Here is a 27500-nt window from a genome sequence, read left to right on the forward strand (position 1 = left end):
GGAAGTAGTGGAGTACATGCAAAATAAGATTTCATTGGCATGCTGTGTGTCAGGTGTCTGGCACGTTGCAGATGAGCCTTATGCTTAGATATGTGAAGCGGCTAATGTTTGTTAATTCTTTACATGGTTGGTTCATCTACAATCCTGCAGTTGAAGTTTGAATCCTGCAGTGACTGGTTTCTTGGTTATTCTTTGGAGACAACCTAATCAGCCAAAATGGAAGTAGTAGGCGAGTCGTGAAGTTCTCAGCATACGTTTGGCAGGCCACTGGATCTCCCCTAAGCTACCTCTCACCAGTCTGCCCATCTGTAAATGGGCATAAAATCTTCAGTGGCCAGGAACAAGGGCTCGGGGTTGTCAACATCATTTTTAGACAGAAATTGGCCAATCCTACTACAGACTTTATTTCAATCAGTTTTACTGGCATTAACCTGTAGATAAGCAGGTGCATTAAAATATTGATCATGTAGAATGGAAGAATACTCAAAGGAATCAAAATTGTAAATATTATCCCTCATGTAAATTTGAAATTACACAGAAAGGAACTTTCACGCATTCTCTAACTTGCCTCGTCATCTATAAAGTGAATTTTTGAAACTCTCTACGCAAAAGACAAAGAAATAACACGTGAATGTCGACAGAACAAAAAGAATTAATGGAAATTAAATGGTCAGTAAGAAAATGAAGTGGTTCTTGCAGAGAAGATAAACTGTTAATCAGATACAGAGTTTTGAATTATATAAAAGGTAATTCCTAGTCAAAAACTCTGCAAAAAACTGGATGCTGATAAATGTCCATTTACTTGATGAAGAAAACAACCGCTGGTCAGCATTAATGCTTTCATGATAAAGGCTGTCGGCTGAGAGAGGAAGTTTTATCTCACTGCAGAAAAGCAGGAAACAGGCAAAACAGATTGTAGTCCTACGATTTTCTTTTCAAAAATTACTTCATTAGGAATTGAAAATGATGAATATGTGTTCATGCAGCTTCTGGTCGGACAGTGTTTCAAGGTGCAAACTGACTGGCAGTCATCGTTATCACCCACATCATCATCGTTAACGATTTTACGTTAGCTTTTCCCGTTAAGTAGGATATGTGCTCAGGACAAACATGTACATACTGTTCTTAGTTATGAAGTATATTGGGGGAGCAGGGAAACGTTTGTTAGTTCATTAGGTTGGAAGCAGAGGAGTAGGATCTGAGAATCTTAATAGCAGTGTAATGGTGATTCATTCTTCAAGCCTTTAGTAGGGCATTAATACATTTATTAGAACCATTATTAGAACTGTTACCTGAAACTAACAGTACTGTTTGAATTTAAAGTCGTGAACTACCAGTCTTAAGATGGTCTGGTGTAGATGGAACAGGAAATAACTTGAGATAAATGGGACTCTAAGCTACATTTTCTTTCAGTTCAGCCCTTAGTTGACTTATTTCATATTCCATTTATTAAAACCAATACTAGCAAATCATGAATATGAAAAGTTTGTTTGTTCATGAAGCATTGAATGATTTACAGACAAATTATAAGCTCGGTGGATGAGTGCGTTTTGAAATTAGCGAAGGTTGGCTTCCTCTGAATATCTCTGTTTACTATAGCATCATTTTTCTCTATCAACGTGACACATCAAGGTAGGATGGAGTTCCTTTCAACATTCTCTCCACGGCATTGGTTTTCTCAGACTGGCATTAAGGTAAGAAGATATGCTCTTTTCTCAAAGATCAACAGTTCATCTTTGACAGTGTTTGTTTCAGATAGATAAGCACCCATTTTTTCGTGAGTGCTCTTTCATATTTCTAAAGCAGCCGGGACAGGACTTTTCATAAAGAGGCTCAATTTGCTTCAAGCATTTGTTAAATAATTAAATGTTCAAAGTTTCTAAGATTATTAGTCAAGTTGTAGTCTCATTTTTATACACAGAGGAAGATAACTTTTCAATTTTGGGGGGAACGTTGTTGTGTAGAGGTTCAGTGTAACAACTGGCCATGAAAGTTTTGGAAAGGTAAATAATAAAAGAAAATTTCAAAAAAGTATCAAGAACAGAAAAAAAACCAATTCTAATCATTCTGATGTCTGACAAAAAAAAAAAAATACAAAAAAAAAGGAATATTTTTAAGGATAGTGTGTACAGTGCTGCAAAACATACGTTTTCCTCGAGTAGTCATTGCTACCTAAACCTGCTGACATTCGTCTCCGGTTATTGTATATGCCTCTTTTAGGTTCTTCAGATGTCTGTGAATCTGTCATCACTATTGATGAATTTTATCGCAGGATCATCATTTGCGTGGTTCTCAAAAATGATAATTTAAGTTATAAAAAATGAGTAGTCTGAAGATGATCTGTTTTCTTTAAGAACCAACCTCTTTTGGGGGAACTTGAGATTTTTAAGATATTTCTATTCGTAGGAATGTCTCACGTTATATTAATTCTTTTTATATGATGTTATTGTCCCTGTATTTGCTAGTTTTCCGTTTCTCTGATATATACACACATACAAACACAAATGCAATTGCCACACACACACACACACACACACACATATATATATATATATATATATATATATATATATATATATATATATATATATATTTATTTATGTATATAAGGCCATGTATGTATGTATTATATATATATGTATATATATACATTATATATATATATATATATATATATATATATATATATATATATATATATATATATATATATATATATATATATATATATATATATATATATATATACATATATATATATATCTCAAACAATTAGCAAGAATAAATGGAATATAGTTGTAAATCCCAGCTACAGATGTCGAATATATTGCAATAAAACCACACCAGTAATGAAACATTTACAACCGTTTTCATTCCTGCCTCCGTGGTGAACGACATATAAAATTATGTGTAAGAGAATTCTAGGCATATATATATATAAATATATATATATATATATATATATATATATATATATATATATATATATATATAATATATATATATATATATAATATATATATATATATATATATAAATGTTTGTGTGTGTGTGTATGTATGTATAATCATGAAGCTACAATTGTCGTTTAATTTAATTCACTACTTTGGGAATATCTGATGTGGAATTATCACCGAAGGAATTTTTTTAAGTGACAAATGAATCGGTACCGCCGGGTCTCGATCCTGGCGATACTGATCCATTTATCACTTATAAAATTCCCCTTCGGTGATAATTCCTCATCAGGGATATTCCCGAAGTAAGATCTGAATTGATATTAAAGTGCTGACGTTTGTAGATTCATGATTGTATATAAATCACTATGTGATAAAAATTTCATATATATGTATATTAATATACACACACACACACACACATACAACTTAAAACACACATGTATATTTATCTATTATATATATATATATATATATATATATATATATATATATATATATATATATATATATATATATATATATATATATATATATATATATATATATTGTGTGTGCACTTGTGAATACTGTATATGAATATACATATATATTTTCATGATGTTGCCTTGTAATATGTATATCATGATATTTTGATATATTTACTCTTTTATTTATCATATGTGTAATAAAAATAATTATTAAAACATCATAGCAAATCTCATGATAACGTAGGTTAGAATGAATAATATCTTTCTTGATAAAAGCGTAGTACATGAACATGTCTGTGTTCAGCGAAGACTCGTTTCAATTTGTTTTGGGTTAAGCGATGACAGTTTTGAATAACAATTACCGATTAGTTCAGGAAATCAACTCAGTTTTTCGTCTTGTTTATAAAACACGTCAATCATAATTAGCCGATTGCAGTATGTTTCGATCGTGTAGAGGTTTCTATAAAAGATTCATCCCGTACGAGAACAAGACGAGTGATTTCGCCTTGTTACAGGCACTGCTCTGATCACGTACGCCACTTTGAGAGAAAGAGTAACATGTCCCGATTGCATTCAAAACGTTTTTCTGGGATGACGTCACCTCCCTGCTTCTAGAGCTTTTCTTTTGGTATCTCGGAACCAAAATGCCTTAATGACGTCATGTAATTGTTTCATGTGATACTGGAATTCTGAAATCTATTCGTTCTTATTCTTGAGACCGATCAGTTTGGTTCCCCCTATCGCGCTCTTGTTCTTAAAAAGAGATTACTTTTAATGTAGTATGTTTGTGTTCACGTATTAGCGTTAACTTTTGAGATCTGAATTTAGTAAAATTATTTAATTTGTAACGGTGCCAGGTAAAAAAGTGTGTTTTGTTTTAAACCAGCTGCAGCAAGTGATTTTACAGAGGTTTTCACAAGTATTTGTAAGGTAACTTGAATTTTACTTATTAATACCATGGTATAATAAGTTAGGGAAATTTTGCCTTAATGAAATCATTATTGATAAATCTTACATGCATTTTTGTGTGTTTTTCCTGTTTGCGATCTCTTCATATTTTCACATTATTTTTTTCATGTTTGTGATGTAACATTTGTTTGTGCAGCATTTTAAATATTTCTTGGTAATTTAACATTGCATACTTGATTTAATTTTTCATTTATTAAGATTTTCTTTACAAATCTTAAGTGATTCTTGATAGTTTAAATTTTGCTTGATTAATTTAAATTCCTGATAAAGTTTTTGTGAATTAGTTTTGTTTCATGATTTAATTCAAGAATTAATAAGTTTTGTGTTATTGTCAAGTAATAGTAAATTTTTCAGATTGTGAATTCTAATCATAAACTTTGAATTTAAAAATAAATTTTTGTATTTAATATTTTTTTGAAAAACAGTGTCTCATTTATTGACCACCAGTGAATAGGATTGATTGTGTGTGCATAAGGCAAAGTGATAAACATGTTTTGTTCTTCTAGTTTTGCTAAAGTGAGTTAAGACCAGGGAAACAGTTAAAGTTGTTTGATGGAGTGATGCCCTTTTACTCTAGAATATTTCTTGTTTAATTGTTGATACCTCACACATATACTGATAAACCTAGTTTGATTTTTCAAGTGACTAATAAGTTTTTTAAGGGATCACTGTTACCTTTAGAGTACTCAGTTGTAATTCTATTGTCATGAGAGTTCAGGTATCTGGCACAGTGAATTTTGGTTAAATGTTAACCAATTTTGAGATTAGTTGTGCCAAAGAAATATTGATATATATGTAAATATATAAATATATATAAATATATATATATATACAGTATATATATATATATATATATACAATATATATATATATATATATATATATATATATATATATATATATATATATATATATATATATATATATATATATATATATATATATATATATATATATATAAGGCCAATTCTGAGCCCATACTTGATTTAAATCTCCGTTCTGTGAACAGAGGTTGGTATCTTGCTTTTCCGAGATATTTGCGCGATAGTGTGTAACGTGAGCCGACATCATAAGTTATACTTTTTCCTAACTAAAATCTAAGGACTACTGGAATGAGATACTAAGTACAAAACTAAACCTTTGACAAAATAACAACGAAAATAACTTCTTAAAAATTACGAAGAATGAAAACGAATGATTCATCATAACTATCAAAAGTTCTTCTAAGGAAATAAGGTCCAAAATCATAAACACCCAATTACTTAGGAAATACAGGAAATAACTCATCTGTCCTTTAAATCATAAACAGGTCAATTAATTAAATCAGGTCATCTCAAAATGTCATACCACTCCCTTCCAGGAGGGAGAGAGGAAAAAAGAATACCTGTGAAAGAACAAACGTCACATTAAAAATCAGAAAATGTAAAAATTGCAGAAACAGATTTTCACTGCCACAGGGGTAACGTTTGTGTTCATAGTTCTGAAAATAAAGTCTAAAAATGTTTAAAAATGTTTATGAGTTCTACTGTACTCACTTCACAAAATCCTTTGGGACAGTCTCCATGTGAAATTACCCACTTCACATTCTCAGTTACACAGATAACGGATCGCAATGCCCGATCAATCAATGATCCCTCCCATTATATTCATTATGCAATGCACGAACGAACGTACTTTTCCGTGACATCATTCGAGGTCAAAGTTTGGCAAGACACGCCTCTGTACTTCAAGGCGTCACGAAGTACACGTACACACACGTGCATTATCGAAATGCTTTCTTCAAAACCGGATTTTGTAACCGGTTCAGTTGCTTGAACATTCTTTGCTGAAACTGCATTTTCTGTGCTGGTGTCCTGTCACCAAGGAGCCTTTTGCGACTTCCTGTGGTATGCGAATGGTTCAGCACTTTCCTATCTGCTGTGTATAGTCAAAATGGACCCTGCAAATATCTGACCCAACTTTTCAAAGGTCACTTCATGAGCAATATATATATATATATATATATATATATATATATATATATATATATATATGTATATATGCATGTATATGTGTAATGTGTAATGATAAATATATATATATATATATATATATATATATATATATATATATATATATATATATATATATATATATATATATATATATATATATATATATATATATATATATATATATATATATATATATATATATATATATATATATATATATATATATATATATAAGTATATGTATATCTATTGTGTAATGAATTTTGTTAGGTTTTCAATCTGATTGTTCCTAGAACAATAATGATTTTTTTGGTAATAAGGATATATGAGAAATTGAAGGGAATTGTTAGAATATTTCTTGATTAGTATATAAAAAATTCTTTTGAAAAAAAGAAAGTATTAGTCTTATTCTTATACAGAGAGAAACTTTTGGCAGGTGTGGGCTAGATGCTGTTGCTTTAGATGAAGACTGACATCCCCTTCCTCTCTCGTGGAAGTCATAGGAATTCCTTGCCGCATGAACACAGGAAAATGGCCAAAACTAATTAAACCTAAAGTGAAAGTCACTGAAGTTGGCAATGAATATACAATTCTAACTGTTGATATTCTTGGTAGCTACAGTATATTCGAATCTATATACAATATTTTTACTGAAAAAGCTGGCAAATGTAAAAAAAAAAAAGAAAAAGGGTATGATCTTTTGGGTTTCACAGTGTTTTATGTGACTGTTCCCTTCAAAAATACAGGCAGAGAATTTACGCGGAAGGTTTCGTTTCGTTCTCATCACAACAATGATACGACACCAAAAGTCACGAATCTGAAGGAAATAAAAGGGATGTTTTTTGTTAAAATATGCACACAATACCCATTATTGTGAATAGTCACTTTATTTCAAGAGTAAATTATTTGAAAATCATTTACAATGGAAATACATTTACGCAAAAAGAACAAGGTTAGTGAAATATATTTTTAAATTAGCTTTTCTTTATAGAGTCATTTATACCAAGAACTGAGTATTGCTAGAAGCCAAAACTGCTTAAATAGGCCCTTTTCATAAATCCAGAATCACACGAGAAGTGCCCGATTGGTGCACCACTCCCTTGCCGGGAAAAGTCCGATTGGCAAAGGCATCATTGCATAGATTTCTGATGACTGCTTAAAAGTTCTCTGTTATTACACAGACTAAGAAAACATTTATATCGAACACCCTTGAACAAGACATAAAGGCCTCGTAGGATAAAAGGGATAGAGGTAACAAACGAACCATCAATGTCGATAACTTAAAAAAACAAATATGTTTTCAAGTAAAAGGCATAAAAGTTCGAAAGCTGCAACAATAGAGAGTGGCGTTTGATATTTAACACTACACTTCTACCACATGTGAGCTTCTGCAGCGATTGTAACTCCAGGAAGACCATTCCGCTGTCCTGTTATTTTGAAGATTGTAAATTTTTCCTGCGTTTTCCATAAATTTTTTACTTTCTGTGTTCTGAATTTAATATTTCGCTGTTAAAAATAATTTTTTTCTACTGATGAATAGATCCCTTATCAACGTCTCACTTTATATGCATTTGTGATTCTTAAGCTTGAGAGTTTTTCGATTGTACTCTAGCCTCTTATTACTAATTCAAGTTTAATTCTCATTAATTTCTTCTCGAATGCAATCTTTTAACCAAAATTACAATTCTCTCTCTTGTAAAGAATGTAATAAGATTTATATTGGTCAAGCATCAAAATGACTAAAAGTAAAAAGCTCCCAACACAAATATGCCATTTCAAGAGGCTTATCAAATAATGGCATTGTGGATCATTGGCTTAAGACAGGCCATGGGATGAACTGGGATAAGTCAACGGTCATCTACAAGGCCAACGACCATCGAAAAAGAAATCTGCCAGAGAGTGTCTTCATCGAAGCTACTTCCACCAGGAATGTTAATCTCCACCCTGGATTATCCCTTGATCCTTTGTCCCTGTCTTTTTTGTTTACAGAACATGCTGTCCAGATTAACAAACTGTAACCCCGCCCCCCTTCTGTTTTTGTATATACAGTAAACCTCTGTCAACTTCTTTTGTATTCAGTGTGAACTTGAAAATGTAGAATAAACTACGAAAATACTTTGTTCAAAGTCCCGGTTTTCACTCACCTTCCGACGTGGACTTAGTGATATTCTCAAGCACGCGTTCCTTCGTGCTGTATTGTATATATATGAATATATGAATATATATATATATATATATATATATATATATATATATATATATATATATATATATATATATATACTCTATTATTGCCACGCCACGACAGACAATAATTACCTCACAATAAAGAATGAAGGTGGATAATCAGTCGGGAGATGATGCCCTCGAATTATCCTTAACATTTCAGTTACCGCTGGAAAACGCTTGCAAGTCTGCTATATCCACCCAACAAATTATGATTTCATAAGAGAAAACCTGACTTTCAAATCTAATACCACTAATCAGATTTACCCAGATCTAAATCCAGTAATGGACCGATTTTCAGTAAAACCATTTAGGATGGAGAATAAATTCCATTCCCTCCATCATGCAAATGCCATGTTTATGCAAGAGACAGCCACTGCCTTTGTTGAGGGAACCGTTAAAATCATTGCTGCTGCCAAGCCTGTCATGATGTCTGCATAATTCCTTCTAATTTAGTTTACAACAAGATTTCATGTGTTCTGTGAAGAAGTTTGTTAATGCACGTGTTTACCTTTAACCATCGTGAAACGGGAGCGAATCGGGGTTAATAGTAATCTGTCTTTTTGTTCCAAATGTAACTCACTAATCTTTGTTCAGATATTTACTTAATGTCATTTATTCTCCTTTAAAGTGGTATAGGTACGTTGACGATATTTTAGCTGTTTTGCCTGCTGGTATTGATGTAAATGATTTACTCTCTAATTTGAATAACCAGGTACCATCCATTAGGTTTACTTTAGATTTAGAAAAAGACAATTGCCTCCTTCACATACACTAGATATTTGTTATAACAAAGCCCACAAAAAGTTTTATAGTGAAAGTATCAAGGAGAAAGAAACCCCTAAGAACATTCTTAGCTTGCCTTATTTTAGTGGTTTAGAAAACATAAAATCATTGTTAAAACCTTTTAATGTCAACATCGTTTTTTCCTATATTAACACACTAAAAAGAATGTTAATAAAAAATATCCCTAAAGAAAACAACAACAAAATATATAAAATTCCATCTTTTTATATTGGCCAATCTAGCAAGGATTTAGATTTACGTATTAAGCAATATAAGTATTCAGTCAAAATTGGACAAACATCCAATGCTATATTCATTCATTTAAGTGAAAACTCTCACAGGATAAATTGGACTGAAAGTTCAGTGATTGCCAGATCAAAAGATTTCTCTTCAAGAAATTTATTGGAATCCGCTATTATCCAGCTTACTTCCAGATGTAATTTTAACCTTAGCCCTGGCATGTATTATTCGGACCCCTGTATTAGAAAAATGTTCAAGAATGACCTAAAAGATAAAATCACTGACTTCATTACAAATTAGTTACCTTATATATGTTTTCTATGTATCCGTATGTTTATTATAATTTTCTATTTGTAAAAATGTTCATCTTGCAAAAATTATTATTGTTTACAAAAACGAGAATTATTTTGTTGTACTAATATTTTTTTTGGGTGGTCAGTCACGCCCTTGTATAATCTTTTAATTGTCCTGTCCCTGCTTCTGAACGGTTGATCCTAATCCTTTGTAAAACCTTTTAAATATTTAACCCTGTTTTGGCAGTTCGACTAATTCTTCACTTGTGTTGGATTCCAGGCACATATTTTTTCTTTAGAATCCCCATCTGTCATTTGTATGAGCTTTCTTTGTAAACTTACTTTTATATTTCTTCAGTCTGCTAAGTAAAGGACGAAAGAGTCGAAAGGCCTCGTACCACTCCAGTGTTTCCGTTTCCTTCGTGGATTTATCTTATACACACACACACACACACACACACACACACACATATATATATATATATATATATATATATATATATATATATATATATATATATATATATATATATATATATATATATATATACATATATATGTATGTATGTATGTATGTATGTATGTATGTATGTATGTATGTATGTATGTGTGTATGTATGTATGTATGTATTGTCACGATGCGCACCAAGTACCTGGTTATTACACAACTAATCTCAAGATTCAAAAATATACCTCACTTCAGCCAGATACCTGAACTCTCATAACATTAATTATTACGACTGAGTACTCTAAAGGTAACAGTGATCCCTTAAGAAAAACTTATTTATTATTTGAAAAATCAAATTAAGTCTATCAGAATATGTGTGAGGTATCAAAAATTAAACTAGAAATGTTCTAGACTAGAAGGGCATCACTCCATCAAAACAACTGTTTCCCTGGTCCTAATTCACTTTAGCAAAGCTAAAGAACAAAACATGTTTATCACTTTGCCTTATGCACACACAATCAATCCTATTCACTGGTGATCAATAAATGAAACACTTTTTCTAAAAATGTTAAATACAAAAATTTATTTTTAAATTCAAAGTTTATAATTAAAATTCACAATCTGAAAAATTTATTGTTACTTGAAAACAACACACCACTTAATTAATTCTTGAATTAAATTATGAAACAAAACTAACTCACAAAAAATTTATCAGTAATTTAAATTAATCAAGCAAAATTTAAACTATCAAGAATTACTCAAGATTTGAAAAGAAAATATTAACAAATGAAATTATTAAATCAAGTATGCAATGTTAAATTACCAAGAAATATTTGAAATGTTGCGTAAATAAATGTTACATCACAAACATAAAAAATGTGAAAATATAAAGAGATTGTAAATAGAAAAACACAAAAATACACATAAGATTTATCAATAATGATTTCACTTGGTAAAAATTTCCTAACTTATCATACCATTGTATTAATAAGTAAAATTCACGTTACCTTACACAAACTTGTGAAAACCTCTGTAAATCACTTGCTGCAGCTGCGTTACCACAAAACACACTTTTTTACCAGGCGCTGTTACGAACTAAATAACTTTGCTAAATTCAGATTTCAAAAGTTAATGCTAATATGTGACCACAAAACACTACGTTAAAAGTAGTCTCTTTCTAAGAACGAGAGAGAGAGAGGGAACCAAATCAACTGGTCTCAGAAATCAGAATGAAACAAATTTTAGAATTCCAGTAACACATGAAACAATTACATGATGTCATTAAAGCATTTTGGGTGAGAGATACAAAAGTTCTAGAAGCAGGGAAGTGACGTCATTAAAGCATTTTTGGTGCGAGATACAATGGAGAAGCTTCTAGAAGGAAAATGACGTCATCCCAGCAAAACATTTTGAACGCAATCTTACAAAACATGGCATAACTTATCAAGACACATATTTTTTCTCTCAAAGTGGCATACGTGGCTCGAACAATGCATGTAACAACATGAAATCACTCGTCTTGAGCCCGTATGGGACGAATCGGCATTTGTTTTCCAAACCTGTCATCACTAACCCAAAACAAAGTGCTCTCTCTTATCTCAACTGATGACAATTGAAATGATACAAGTCTTTGCTGGACACACACATGTTCAATATACTACGCTTTTAGCAAGAAAGATATTCATTCTAAACTACGTTACTATTAAAATTGTATTAACAATTCTAAATTACGCTATTAAGTTATTCAATCATTAGTTCTTTTGAGATCTGATGACAAACTAAATACGACACTTTAACGATCATTATCATTACACATAACACATGAAAAAAAGTAAATATGTCAAAATTATAGGAGGATATATGCATTACAAGGCAACATCATGAAAATATATAAATATGTATATAATATATTATATATATATATATATATATATATATATATATATATATATATATACATATATATACATATATATACATATATATAAAATATATATATATATATATATATATATATATATATATATATATATATATAATCATATATATATATAAATGTTGTATATATATATAATCATGAAGCTACAAATGTTGCTAATATCAAATTCTGGAATATCCCCGATTGGGGATTATCAGTGGGCAAACGTGACTGGAGTCGCTGGATAAGTATCTGTGCCGTGGGTTCGAGACTCGGCAGTACCAGTCCATTTATCACTTATAAATTCCCCTTCAGTGATAATTCCCCATCAGGAATATTCCCGAGGTAGCGTGAATTTGATATTAAGTGACATTTGTAGCTTCATGATTGTATATAAATCACGGTGTGATAAAAAATTTCATATATATATATATTGTGATTTTTAGCCAAATAAAAGTATTGACACCGGCCTGGTGGGGATATACCTCTAACCTCACTGTTCTTGTATGTTTCTCAATTGTATCAGTCCTTCGTCAATGGCTTGAAATAAAGTCAGAAACCAGTCAGGACCTACACCCCGTTTCTTATTTTTCACCTGTGGTAATGTTTAAATGAAATTAAATAATCACATATATATATATATATATATATATATATATATATATATATATATATATATATATATATATTGCTAAAAAGTATTGATAAATACCTCTCTCCTCACCATGTTCCCATTTGGAAGACACAGACTGAGCCCTTTGATTATCCTCCTCCTCCTATGCCTCGCTAAAGCGTCAACCTAAATTTAGCTTTATAATCCGCTGGCCAAAGATCTTCTATTTCAGATAAAACCTTGTCTCCGGGATAAGTACAACAATGTATTGCGGTCTGCCCACACCAGTGAACTTTCACTGACATGCCTGAGGCACTGAAAGCTGGCATTTTGAGGAGGGCATAAAAGGCCAGGACAGTGGGCAAGCGGGAAAGACGTAGACCGGACACTGAAGAGGAGGCATGCCACTTGTGGCTTCACCCCAAAACTCGTTTGTTCCAAACAGGAGCCTCCTTATTCAAAGTCTGTCTGATTTTACAGTAAGAAGTCTCATTGATAGAGGCTTTAGTGAGGTTGATGCACACATTCTCCACCCAGCAGTTAAGGCAAAGTCTGGTTAGAAGGTTCTTCAGTCCTTTCTTTTGTTCTTATTCCCATTTCTGCTCCTTTTCTTTCAGTGTGCTAAGATCTGTGATTCATTATCAATATAAATCATCAGAATTAATCAGTAAATTGCCTGATCATAAATTGACATCACCCTACTTGAGTCTTCGGCAATTTCCATTTGTACAGTTAGATTTTGTTCTCATTTATCACTGATTCAGACTGGGGATCAACACTCATAGAACAAGAAAATTGTATGATGAGAAAGATCTCAATTTAAGAAAGGACTCAGTAGAAAAATTTTAGATCTTAATTAATTACTTGCATATACATTTAGTCAGAAGAGTAAATTACACAGAGCCATTCACTCTGGCTCTTGGCACTGGTGTTAACTGAAACAAGAATTAACTTACTGGAGTGCCAAACAATGATGCAATCAATACTTAAATCTGTTCACTGACATAAGAATTCAAGAATTGGGGTGCTAAACAATGATGCAATCAATGAATAACATGTTTGAGGACTTTATTGTTGCCTGTGGACATAGTGGGGCAGACAGAAGATACAGCAGTGTTTACGACCTTTTTTGTAAACATGGAGAAAGGTCACATTAACACTTGATAAATTAGAACAAAATCTAACTGTACAAAAGGAAATTGCCGAACGCTCAAGTAGGGTGACGTCAGTTTATGATCAGGCAATTTACTGATTAATTCTGATGATTTATATTGACAATGAATCACGGGTCTTAGCACATTGAAAGGAAAGGAACAGAAATGGGAATAAGAACAAAAGAAACGACCGAAGAACCTTCTAACCAGACTTGACCTTAACTGCTGGGTGGAGAGTGCGTGCATCAACCTCACTAAAACCTCTATCAATGATCCTTCTGATTGTACAGTCTGAGAGATTTTGACAGTAATAAAAAAAAAACTGGGAAGTATGTAAGAACTGGGAATACTAACCTTGATTATATCCCGTCGTAAAGCTACTGAAAGGCGTAAGTATACTCTGTTAACGATTAACTATTTTTACTTAAAAATAATAAAAATAGTTGACAAATTCATTACAACCTTGGGCTCACGTGAATAAAAATAGATTATTATATGCATATATATATATATATATATATATATATATATATATATATATATATATATATATATATATATATATATATACATACATACATACATACACACATTATATATATATATATATATATATATATATATATATATATATATATATATATATATATATATATATATATATATATATATATATATATATATATATACACATATACACACACCAGTCAATTAAAATTGCCAGTACTATGGTAATAACCAGTACTGCATGGTCACTGATACCCTATGGAAGTCAGTGGCATGGATTCTAATAAGCAGTATATTTAGAAGCATATTTGGCAACGGTTCTACATTCCTCTGCATATATAATCCTAATTCACACCGTTGTCTAAGAGCATCAGTGTCACGATCCTATATACATCAATCAGTGATTGATCCGCAATGTACAATGAAAATCACTTTCCCCAACTATAGTTAACTTACATGTTTAGGTTGATAGTGATGCCGTGGGCTAACTGCTAATAACCACCCATGAAAATATCTTCTTGGGACACCTTGAAGTGAAAGTACTGCAAAATTTTAATAGTAAGCTGAATCAGTGTGTCCACATTTTCAAGAAGAGTAATGTTATGATTTTTTTTAAAGAACATAATTATAAATGACACCATTTTAATCAAGATGACAGCATTTTAATTAAATGTACATTGATAACAATTCTCTATGGTGCATCACTAAACTGTAACTGGAAGTAATAAGTGATAATCCACATAATCCTCCGTTATCTATATGAGCAAAAGCTGTATTTTGAAACGATAAAAGTAAAAATTAAAAAAATAAAGGAGCTTTCGTCCGTTTGCACGACGGTCCTTATCAACTATGTAAATTAAAATATATGAATTCCTACCACGATGAAAAATTGACGAGATTTCGTAACAGCTTAGGAAAACACTGAACAATCTTTCAGATTTAACTGTGAAATGGCGATCATGTAATGGCTGTTCCCCCATATCTGTGTGACAGACCTTGTAATCTTAGTTGCTCGTTAGAAGTGATTAGGTGATTCGTAAGTGGTGAACGACTGCACTGGTGACTGTTGTTTCTGTGAGAACTGTCACTTCAACAACCTGACAAACTAGCTTGTCTGTATGTTTTTCTTCCTATGTAAAAGATTTATTTCCTTCTAATGTTTTGCAAATAGTTATCAAAGCAACCACTACCACTCTTCTGTGGCCTGCTTTCCTACTCCTATATATAGTGTAGCTCCTCCCAATCCTTGAACATGCATTTGATGAACTAGTAGAGTTTGTTAACAACAAGATGCAGTTAATCAAGTTCACGTATGAGATGGAAACAGAATGCAGATTACTATTTGTTAGATTTCATACTCTTCCACACCCAAATACAGTGAAGTCTGAATTCTCTGTTCACACAAAGCCGACTAACACTGTGTTATATGTCCATTTTTAATCCTAGCATACTACCCAGATAAAGAAAAACATCATTTAACTTGGCTGTCAGAGGTTTCAAAGCATATGACCCACCGTATGTAGACCAGTGGTATTTGACTCGAGGTCCACGGACCACGAATAGCCAATGGTGACATTTTGGATGATCTATAGTACATTCACTATTTTTGGTAATAAACTGTAGTGTATTCCCCGTATATGATTTTTTTCAATGCAGTGCGAAAGAGTTTATCCAAATGAATAGTTGACCATCCATTTTATAGTATTATTCCCGTATAAGAAAAATAATGACAATCTTCAGGATGTAGCATGAGGCCCTTACCTAGTTCGCTTGAGATCCAAATTTTGTGTCTAGCCTTAGTGATTATTCCAAGTACTTGGTACCTCACTGAACCATTTTCAGCAATTATCACTACACCCATAACTGGAGAAATATATTGCTACTGTGTTTGAAATGATTAGAGGTAAGCCTGGACACACATGTTGGACCGTGAGTGTTCATACTTTATGAGTCGAGGTGATGGGCCAACCTGTTCAGTTCCAGTTAGCTGCTGAGCACCTACACAACATTATATAGTGCAGTAGATGCTGAACTGTTGAACTGATTAGCTGAGTCCATTGTTTTGCACTGTTTTACAGGTGCATAATTTGATTTTTCTTTTATCCTGTAAAATGTGCGATCCAAAAGGAGGCAGGGAGGAAGAGTAGAGCAGAGCAAAAAACTTCTGGTGAGTTGTTATGATGCTGTGTGCTGTGCTTTGTTGTTTATGACACTCATTGTCTTGTGTGCGTTACTATATATTTTATGATGCCTTTATCATTACCAACCTCAAAAAGTATTATACTATGTCACATTGCCCACATATTGGGACAAGTGGTAACAGCAGGAAGGATGTTAAGTAAAAGTATTCAGAATAATACATTAGATTATCTTCTCTAGTCAAGAAAAAGATGGCATGGAATGATCACAGTGTGTTACTTGTTTTAAAGTCTTGGAGAATGAGTCAGTGAGGCCAACTAAGCTTAAAATCCATCTTAAAAGTGTCACATTAATTTGTTCCAAAAGAATAAAGATTATTTCGAGCAGCAGTCATCAGCTCTCAAGAGACAGGGCCTTTGCTCAACAGGGACAGTTTATGAAAAGAGCAATGCAGTGTGTGCATCCTACATTGCCATATTCAAAGTCAAACAGGCTGAGAAGCTTCATACAATTTTTGAAAAACTTATGCTACCTTGCTCATAAGAAATGGTGAGGCTTGTTGTTGGCGAGGACTCAGCATGGGAGCTAAATGACATATTTGTTTCTAATGGCATGGTATCAAAATGGATAAATGAGATCTCATAAAACATCAGTGAACAAGTTGTGGATGAAATAAATAAATCTCCATTGTCTGTCATACAACTGGATGAATCAACTAATTTATCACTCCTCTTGGCTCTTTGTGCTTGCACAATACATGGTTGAGGTATATTTCAAAGATAAGTTCCTCTTTTGTAAATCTCTTGACACCACCACAATGGCTCAGGTTGTGTTAAAACTGTTAGCAACTTCTTTGGAGAAAACGATCCGGATTGAGTAAATTTGGTGGGTGTTATCATAGATGGTGCACCTGGAACACCAGGCTCGAGATCAGGCTCCCAAGCATTGGTGAAACAGTTCTCTTTAGTAATTGGCATTGGCTGCATCATTCACAGAGTCACTGACATCAAAAACACTGCCTGAGCACCTGAACACCATTTTCAAAGATAGAGAGTGAGAGACGTAAGAACGTAAGACCATAAAAAAGTGGTTGAGGATTTCACACATAACAGTGCCATTGCTAAACATTGTTGGGAGTATAATGATTTCATGGATTGGGATTGGGAGCTAAAACTATGTGCAGGAGTAGTTAGCCATTTCGCACAGTAGTAGAGGGTGCTTTGATAAATATTTGATAAAAAATATCAGTAAAGCCTTCCAACAGGAAGACATACAAACAGACAAGCTAGTCTTGTTCCATAAAATCAGATTTAAAGCAGTTTCTCTTGGCCCCTGATGCTGCGTCTTCCTTGCCTCCTCCAGCACAGGTTGGCGAAGTGGCACCTGTCACGGAAACAACAGGAGCCACCGATGCTGAAAGTCGTTTGCTACCCATGAATCACCTTGCCTCCACTAACGAGCAGAATAGCGTATGAACGAAAGACAGAAATTAATATCACAATATTTGGCACACAGACTCGGGGGAACAGTTTTTACATGACCACCATTTCATAGTGAAATCTGAAAGATTCTTTGGTGTTTTCCCAGGGTGTTAGAAAACTTCGACAATATATATATATATATATATATATATATATATATATATATATATATATATATATATATATATATATATATATATATATATATATATATATATATATTTTTCATAAAGTTCTTAAATTTTTTCTTAGCAAGAAATCCAGATATTCTTATCCAGTAGGCTGTTAATGACAATCATTCAGATGGTAGAAAGATCACACTTTTAATAAATTGTGTTCATATACATAATTGTGGATTTTCATTTATTATTAATAACAATCACTACAGCTTAGTTTATAGCTTAATAATCTATGTAGAAAGATTTAGATAGAATAAAATATTCTTTCCAGTCCACACGACTCGAGTAAATAAATTGTACGAGGACAGAAAAAAAAGGAGTGCTTTAGAATACCATAAACTACACTATCCTTACGCTTAACCAGAAACATTAAGCTAAAAGAATTCAAATTGGCATATACTCTGATAACCGGATCACAGTAAAATACCATTTAATGCTCACAAATGGAATCGCTTCAACACACGACAATTTACTCGAATAAAAGAGAAGCAGACACCGGTGTTTATAAGGTACCTTACAGCAACTGTAATGAAATTTACGTTGGGGAGACAGGCAGATCCATCTCACAGAGATGAATACAGAGCGGAAGATCAGTACAATACGCTTCATAAAGTCCGGGGATTTTGGTACGTATCAGGAATAATGGCCCGAAACACAAAGGAATACCTCTTTTCCATCAGGTCAGCGGTCATCTACATACATAAATGCATGGTTGTAACATGTACATAGTGATTTTGTGGGCCTTTTTATCTTCCTGTATATATATATATATATATATATATATATATATATATATATATATATATATATATATATATATATATATATATATATATATATATATATATGTATGTGTGTGTATGCCCGCGAGTGTGTAAAAGGGTAAAGATGGTTAAGAAGAATTTATCATAAAAATGATTTAATAAGAACGAAAGATGAGGGAAAAAGCTACATGTGGCTCACGTGAACCTCGAAATATATTATGATTATAGAAGAAGCAATAAGGAAGGTATTTGTTTAAGGTATACGGCTTGGAGGTAACCGGCTAAAAACTAATAGAAACTTATTTGACGGTTGCTAGATGCATTACATTATGGGAGGGGTTCAATGAATGCTGTGATGTACGTTTAACAAAAGGGTGAGTTATTTTCCCATAACACTTTAATATCATGATGGATACATTAATGCTAGAAGTCAGAGAGAGGCCTTAGCAAATAGGTACAGATTTGCTGAATAACAAAAGGCTTCACAAACAGAGTTTGAGATATAGCTGATCTTTACAGATGACTAATACTGAAAATGACTGGTAGCAGAAACCGCAGACATTACGAAGGAGTTTAAAAGTGCTTCCAAGAGTAAAGCATAATAAATGGAACCCACTGATGTGGAGCAATGAATGTTGATAGGAACGGTGGAAGAATAAAAGTGGTTAATATTTACAGTAGTATTGGAGTACATATGACGAACGGGTGTAGAACATGAGAAGTGGCGACTCACAGCAGAGGTGAGGCAAAGTAAGTTAAATGGCGAGCGCAAGAAACTGACGAGACTTGGAGCGTCAATGGAAGCCGATGTTGGAATGTTTGAGGATAGATAGTCGTGAAGTCTAGATGTTGAATGCAAAATAATGAATGAAAATCTGAAGTGTCTGAGATAAATCTTTTTTGTAATGAGAGCGGCATAAAAAAAAGAACGAGACAGTGGTCAAAAGGTTGGCTGTAGTGGATGGATGCATAAACTGCCTAGAGCTGCTCTGGTCATTTGGAAGACTGAAGGATCAAAGGCTGGGAAACCAAGATGTTTAATTCAGAAATATCAGGAGGAAGGAGGCGAGGAAGACCTAAGATTTAGTAGATAAATGGAGCAGAAAAGTTACTAGAAAGGAAGAACAGCAACATCCCATGTGGCTGGAAGATAGACGTTGAGGAAGCAGTAAGGTGCAGGGGTGTTTTTATGAGGTTACTGATGAGCCATCTATGTATTTATATGAAAATTTTAAAAGCACAATTGAGAAGAAAGTATGAAATTTACGGAAAATTTCATTTTTCGGAAAGGAGATAAGTGAATATAGAATTTATAAGGTGTATACAAGTGAAAGTAAAGAATACGTTTGGCAGTATTTACAAGCAGTAATTAGCGTGGTCATCCAACTAAGAAAGTCAAAATGCCGAAAAATGTACACCTCGTTATCCTGCGTCTGGCCAGAATCCGGTGGGCAGGTCGGTTGAAGTACCTGCTTTTCAATTACTCACAAAATTAACTCGAAAACTGATTTTCACTGGCCACCTATAAATGACGTCGGTTCTCAGAACCTTCCTCTTTATCGGACAGTTTCGTTCTAAAAAGCAGCACGGCCTCAGTCCAATTGACCTAAATCTCTACAATTTACGGAAAACGCGTATCTTGCTGACATAATTTTCAACATTTTTAGTGCGTGGCATTTTGTAAACCCAGGATTATGCTTGCTTCGTATTTAAATGACACTAATTAGCCAACCCACTGGATGAGATAAAAAGATTGCGAACCTAATTTCGAGATAAAGCTGGCCGAACCTTCAAACGATCCAGAGCGATGCGCTCTCTGGATGGTTACCCGGCCACGAGGGCACGAAAGCACTCGGGAACGACGCAATAGAAATACGATAACATTCTGGAACAAAACGGACAGGAACGTGTATATAACGAAGGGAAAATATCGCCCATCAACACCGTTCACGTTCACTGTTGCAGCAGCATGCGCGCTGCTTTCTGTATGCAACTGTAACTACGTAATTGCCATTTCAGATAAACTTCGGATAAGTTAGGCAGGTTAGCGATGTTCCGCAAGTATGTGCTTCTAAATTTTATCCGACTTATCATATTGCGGATGAACTGTGGACCGAAACCAAACCAAAGACGTAGGTAACATATTTCCGCTTCTTTTTTGGTGCTTTTCTTTATACTATGGCATTCGGTTGATTTCAGAAATAGGATACAGAGAAGACATAGGAAGTTGATTACGATGGGAAATATTTTTTTTCTGGACAATAATACTGACTGCCTAAGGGAAGGCTTCTTGCAAAAATTTTAATGAAATAATACAAGTAAAATTTTATTTATAAGGACGTTCATGATAATCCGTATTGATATAATTCTTATAACCTTTATAAATAAGTAAGATGGGGATCTGCAAAAAGCAGCTCCGTTGCAATGTAAGCTTAAAACCTTCCACGAGGAATTATGCGCACAGAAACATCAGCAAAGAAAGTCATATACCATTTTATTATTAGCCATTTAATTTAACATTATATATATATATATATATATATATATATATATATATATATATATATATATATATATATATGTATGTATATATATAATCAGTAAGCTACAAACGTTCTTTAATATCCAATTCTGCTCTACCTCGGAAATAATATATTTTCATATATGTTACCGAAGGGGAATTTTTAGTTGATAATAAGTTCGTCGTCCCGTGGGCTCGAACCAGCGAAGGACAAGAACTCAGGACTACAGTGGACGCATTTAACCCACGCGGCCAGCAAGTGAGGTATAAGTGGATATCGTCTCCCAAATATATATATATATATATATATATATATATATATATATATATATACATATATATATATATATATATATATATATATATATATATATATATATTTGTGTGTGTGTGTGTGTAAACATTCTAACTATTGCGGCTCTTTATTGAGGTTATTTCAACGATTGCGAAAACCAAAACCGCGTAGGTGAATTAAACGTGTGTGATAATTTTTAATTGAGATAATTGAGAGTAAGTCAGCCAGCTTCTCCTAACACCACTTGCTATTCACACACATTAAGAAAACGGCGTCTCTTCTAATGTTGTGAGCAGTCCGCACCTGAGCATCTGGAAATTTGAATCTTGGTGGCTAATTTGAATGGCACAATGCAACTTTAACATTTCATTATCTCAAAAAACAAACCACGGAAGGCACCTCTCCAGAATACGAGCTTTCAGAAAAACTAAGCATCCGCTGTATATTTTACTGTTATTGCTCCACAGATATGTTAGGTCCCTCACCCACCCACCCACCCTCTACTGCACCCCCCTCTACCGCACCCCCTGAATGCCAAAAAATCGACATCTGGATCTCCCGAACGGCTGAACGAATTTCGAGGAAATTTGGCACAATTAGAGACCTTAGTGGGAAACCTCTAAAGCCAAAGTTTGTTTGCACTCTGGATGGCTGGGCTTTACTAACCGCCAACTACAATGTTGGTTGATACAGTTATACTTTTATTTATGCTATATATTTTCCTAATTATTCTGGATAGTTTATTTCCGGCACTACTTATCTTATAGGCACTGGCCCATTTCCAAAAGAAATCTCGAAAAACAGTCATTAGGTTCACCGAAACGCTGTTACTTCTACAGCAGCAGCAGCAGTCCATTAATAAAAAGGAAAAGCAAATTAAACTTTTCATTCGCATTTCCCTCTTTAAGGCATGATTGGTTCTAGAACATTCATTATCTGCCTACATATTTATATGTATCTGGGTTTTTTACATCCCTGGTTACTGCTAACTACAGTACTGGGCTTGCTTTCTCTTGGTGGGATGTGCATATAGTTTTGACTTTTTTATTAGTATTTTTTTCTATTTTCTAACTTTTCTGTTTAGATGTGTTTCTCTCTTGGATATAAAAAAAAATCATAGCATTAATTTGAGTGAGATCAGCTGTTTTTCAGAAGGAAAGGCGACGTTTCTGGAAACAGACACGATCAATTAAACCTTAATACCAACCTATCACATGGATGATTTAATTCTATTTCAGTGAAAAGCAAATATGTCAATAGATCCGACCACATATGAGTTGATTTTGCTGTCAACTGATTAGTAAGTAAGTACAAAAAAGAATGTACACATGTATGAGTTTATTTTGCAAATCATTGAAAAGCAATGACTTCAAAGATTCCACCTCCAGATTCAGACCACGTACAGACTAATGAGGCCTAATTTATTCTACATATTACCTTATTTCATTACTGGATCAACAAATTTATCACTGCTTATACAGCACTTCTGTCAAACTCGTTATTCTACGCTTCCGCCTCTACATACGTCATAAAAGATTTCTGGTGAAAGCCGAACTTCTCGCATGGTCGACCCACCTGTAACTACATGTTCGCCCACGCGGCCTGTCAAAAGCTGGTTTTATGTCGAGAAGAAAGGACTTTCACATCCATAGATAAAACTCATTCACAGTTATACCTTTCTCCATTCCATCATCGAATGTCTTTTATGGGCTGCCCTTTGAGCAACAGCTTGTGCTGATATAACACAAGCTTAATCTAAAGCAACAACAACAACTAGAGTAAATCAGTTGACTCCCTGTCCCCTTCCAATAAACACGAGGATTTAGTAATCTAGGCCGAATATCAGATTTCCTTATCTTATATATGCCTACACACAGGCACAGACGGAGACTCACACTCAACATACACAGGCATATAGACATGTGTTCACACATGTAAACACACACACATATACATATATATATATATATATATATATATATATATATATATATATATATATATATATATATATATGTATATATATATATATATATATATATATATATATATATATATATATATATATATATATATATATATATATATATGTGTGTGTGTGTGTATATACAGGGTGTTTTGAAATTAGAGCCCTCCCCCTACACCATAAACTAAAGTTGATATGGACAAAAACAAAAGTAATTCAGAACAGGTATTTACTTAAGTTTCTCTCTCTGAGTATTTAATATTTGTGTGGTTTCCATCTGCCTGTACCACAGCCTGCATTCTTGAGGGGTATGATTTCAGGAAATCGCAAAAAGCTGAGACTCAAACTCCATTTCCCTGAGCATTTTGGTCACCTCTCTTCGCAGGTCGTCGAGGCTTTGTATACCATCATAGTTCACTGTGCGTGCTTCAACACGATCCTTTAAGATACTACCAATGTTTTCACACACATTAAGGTCAGGGAGCTACCTGAAATTCACTTGACGAGAAGAAATCGATACCACTGTTTCAAAGCAGCTCCTATGTCTGAAGAGTCTTGAAACATGGTGCCTTATCATGCAAAAATGTGACTTCTTCAACAGATAACACATTTTCAGGATATTTGAGGAAAGGAAATAACCCACCAGTAAGCACAGTTTCTCTGAAGTATTCGCCATTCCATGACTGTCCTTTTTCTTTGATGATCCACATTAACTGTTTGGCTGTGAAACAGAAAAATTCCAAAACATTCAGGAAATTTCACAACTTGGCGATAGCGCACGTCATCGCTGATATCATCCAACTTTGCAGCCCAAATGATGCCATTTTTATGATTTGGCTTCCTGACTGTGCAAATGAAGAATTCATTTGATGCGGCAACATGGAGAAAGTTAGCGTCATCACAATCTTTAAGAAATGAACCACAAAACTATACACGGTCTTCTCTCTGTTGCTGAGTGATGTTGGGCTTGCTGATGGCATGAAATGGCTCAATACCAGATTTTTTCAACTCACGATATACAGCACTACAACTTCTCTTCTTTCCCCTTTTTCTCTCTAGTTCAAGCGCCAATTTACGTAAAGACTTTCTTGGTCTACCCACTGCCTCAGCTATGATGTCTTTTGACTCCTGAGAAAGGACTTCAGCCCTTCCAAGATTCTCACTTTTCGCAATGACAGTCATATGGATTTTTGTTCGTTTCTTTCAAGAAAGGATTCATCTCTTTTAATGTATTTAGCTATCCAGGAACGTGAAATGAAGGATGCACCAGCATCCCTGGCCTCTCTAAACGTTATAGCCTGGATTCGGTCAATCCATCTGATTTCCTCCGAGTCGTTAGCCATGGCTGTATGTAACTCAGTCACTCAGTCTGAAAATACAAGAAATGCAAAATGAAAAATAGCTTAATAGAAACTTAAAATAATGTACTTGGAGATAGGCTATAGCAGAAAACTTCATAACTTTCCATTTGTTCTGTGAAGGGGGGGCCTCTAATTTCGAAACACCCGGTATATAGATAGATAGATAATTAGTAACATGGTATTAGTGTGAAGGGAAACACAGTCATTTATAAGATTCCTTAATGTGAGATATAGAAAGTAAAAATTAGAATATAGTGCTGTAAAGAAAATTATTGAGCGAATCAATGATATCATAAGAGTTGTATCGTAAGGTTTTGTGCTTATGAAAAAAAAATCGATGACGAACTGATGGTGTGGAAACTTTCTTGATGGGTGACCCCTTGCAATGTTATTTGGTGACCTTGCCATGTATTTAAAGACTAATTCAGTGACGTCGTCACGCACTTAGTGAGTTACCTATGGCAAATGGAATCTAATGGCTGTCACCTCTTTTGGGTGAGTTACCCCCATCGCCCTATCTAATATAATTACAGCTTTTGTAAAACCATAACAAGAGAAACATGGAATCTAGAGCCTGACCATTACATTTAAGAGTAGCCACTTGATATTTGCTCATGATTAGTCTTATAAAGAGATAGTCCTTAGCATTTTATTTTTAATCGAGTTTAAGTGCCTTCTGCATCATTTTCACGTAAGCTCTAGTTCTTTATCTAATCTTCTGTTGTACTAGAGTGAGAATGGAAATGTGGGAGATTTATGGGGAAAACCTGAGAGAATAGGAAGTTTTCTGTAGATCATATTTTTCTTTCAAGGTCTTTCCACCGCCACAAATTTTTGTTTACAATATATTGGTGGCAAAATCCTGGTGATTACACTGGTGAAGATCCTTTTTATACAAACATGATTCTTGCCAGTACCTAAACGATGTAGCGTCCTTTCAAGCTCTTGCTTTGACCGACGTGCAAGATTTCGGCTGAAGATGCTGGGTGGGGGGGAGCCCCGTGTACCTCAACTCATCACCCGCCTCCTGTCGACTAAGTAGAAGGGTCTTATTGTGGTTTTCAAGATGCACCCATCAACGTTTGAGTGCATTACACTTACTGTAGCTAAGCATTTTGCTTTACAGCCGCGTCCTTGAGTAAGTTTTGCCTTTCTTAGATTTTTTCACCTCGTTTTTATCTGAAGTGTTTCTGATTTCGGTGCTTTTCTTTTTCTGTGTTTATTTTAGGCTATTCACGTAGGCTATGTATATACGGTCGGCTACTTTTCGTCACAAAGACTATTCACGTAAATATACGTTTATCGTTTCCCGTCATGATAACAGCATTAAAAATGTTACCACACGCATGCCAAATTTATTCTATGTCAGTGCAACACTAAAACTTCAACATTTCCAGTTAGATTATAGAATAATTATTGCATTTTGATGTCTGGCTATCACTGTTGGTGGATATGGGCCCGATTTGCGACCCTGCTCTGAGACATTGACAGTTCTACTTTAAACTCTGACGATGGTAAAGCTGTTGAGGCTTTCTCTCTCTTCTCTCTCTCTCTCTCTCTCTCTCTCTCTCTCTCTCTTGGAAGTTTATCAGAATTCTTTACTTTTATAAATTTTTATGTACTGATAAGAGACGAAATTTTCAGATAAAAGTACCGTTTTTTGTAAATTCCGCAAATATAAATTACCCTTTTTTTTTAGTACCTAAAAACAATTATTTTAAGAAAAAGGAGAGAGAGAGAGAGAGAGAGAGAGAGAGAGAGAGAGAGAGAGAGAGAGAGAGAGAGAGATTAAAACTTTCCGGTCATCTATACATAAAGTGCTGTAAGTGCAAAGTTCGATTTCGTAGTCATGAATTATTGGCAGACGACCTGTGCATAACATTTATTTTCTATAAATTTTCGAACTGGTAAAAACCCTCGTCAAATTTTCCCACATGACCTTGAGAAGAAAAGGAATTCCAACTACTCCGGGTGGGGCAGTGCACTTATAGGCTTGTAAGGGTTCCCACAGTTTGTAAACAACCTACTGCAACACGCGTGTATTGCTTATTTATTGGGAAATTTATCATTCGAGATATCATAATTATATTTCACAGTTCTTCTATTTTAGAGCCCATATAATGTTACATTTTCAGCTTAGAAGTAATACAATGCCTTTGGATATATATATATATATATATATATATATATATATATATATATATATATATATATATATATAT

Source organism: Macrobrachium rosenbergii, chromosome 49 (assembly GCF_040412425.1).
Source record: "Macrobrachium rosenbergii isolate ZJJX-2024 chromosome 49, ASM4041242v1, whole genome shotgun sequence".
Lineage (NCBI taxonomy): Eukaryota > Metazoa > Arthropoda > Malacostraca > Decapoda > Palaemonidae > Macrobrachium > Macrobrachium rosenbergii.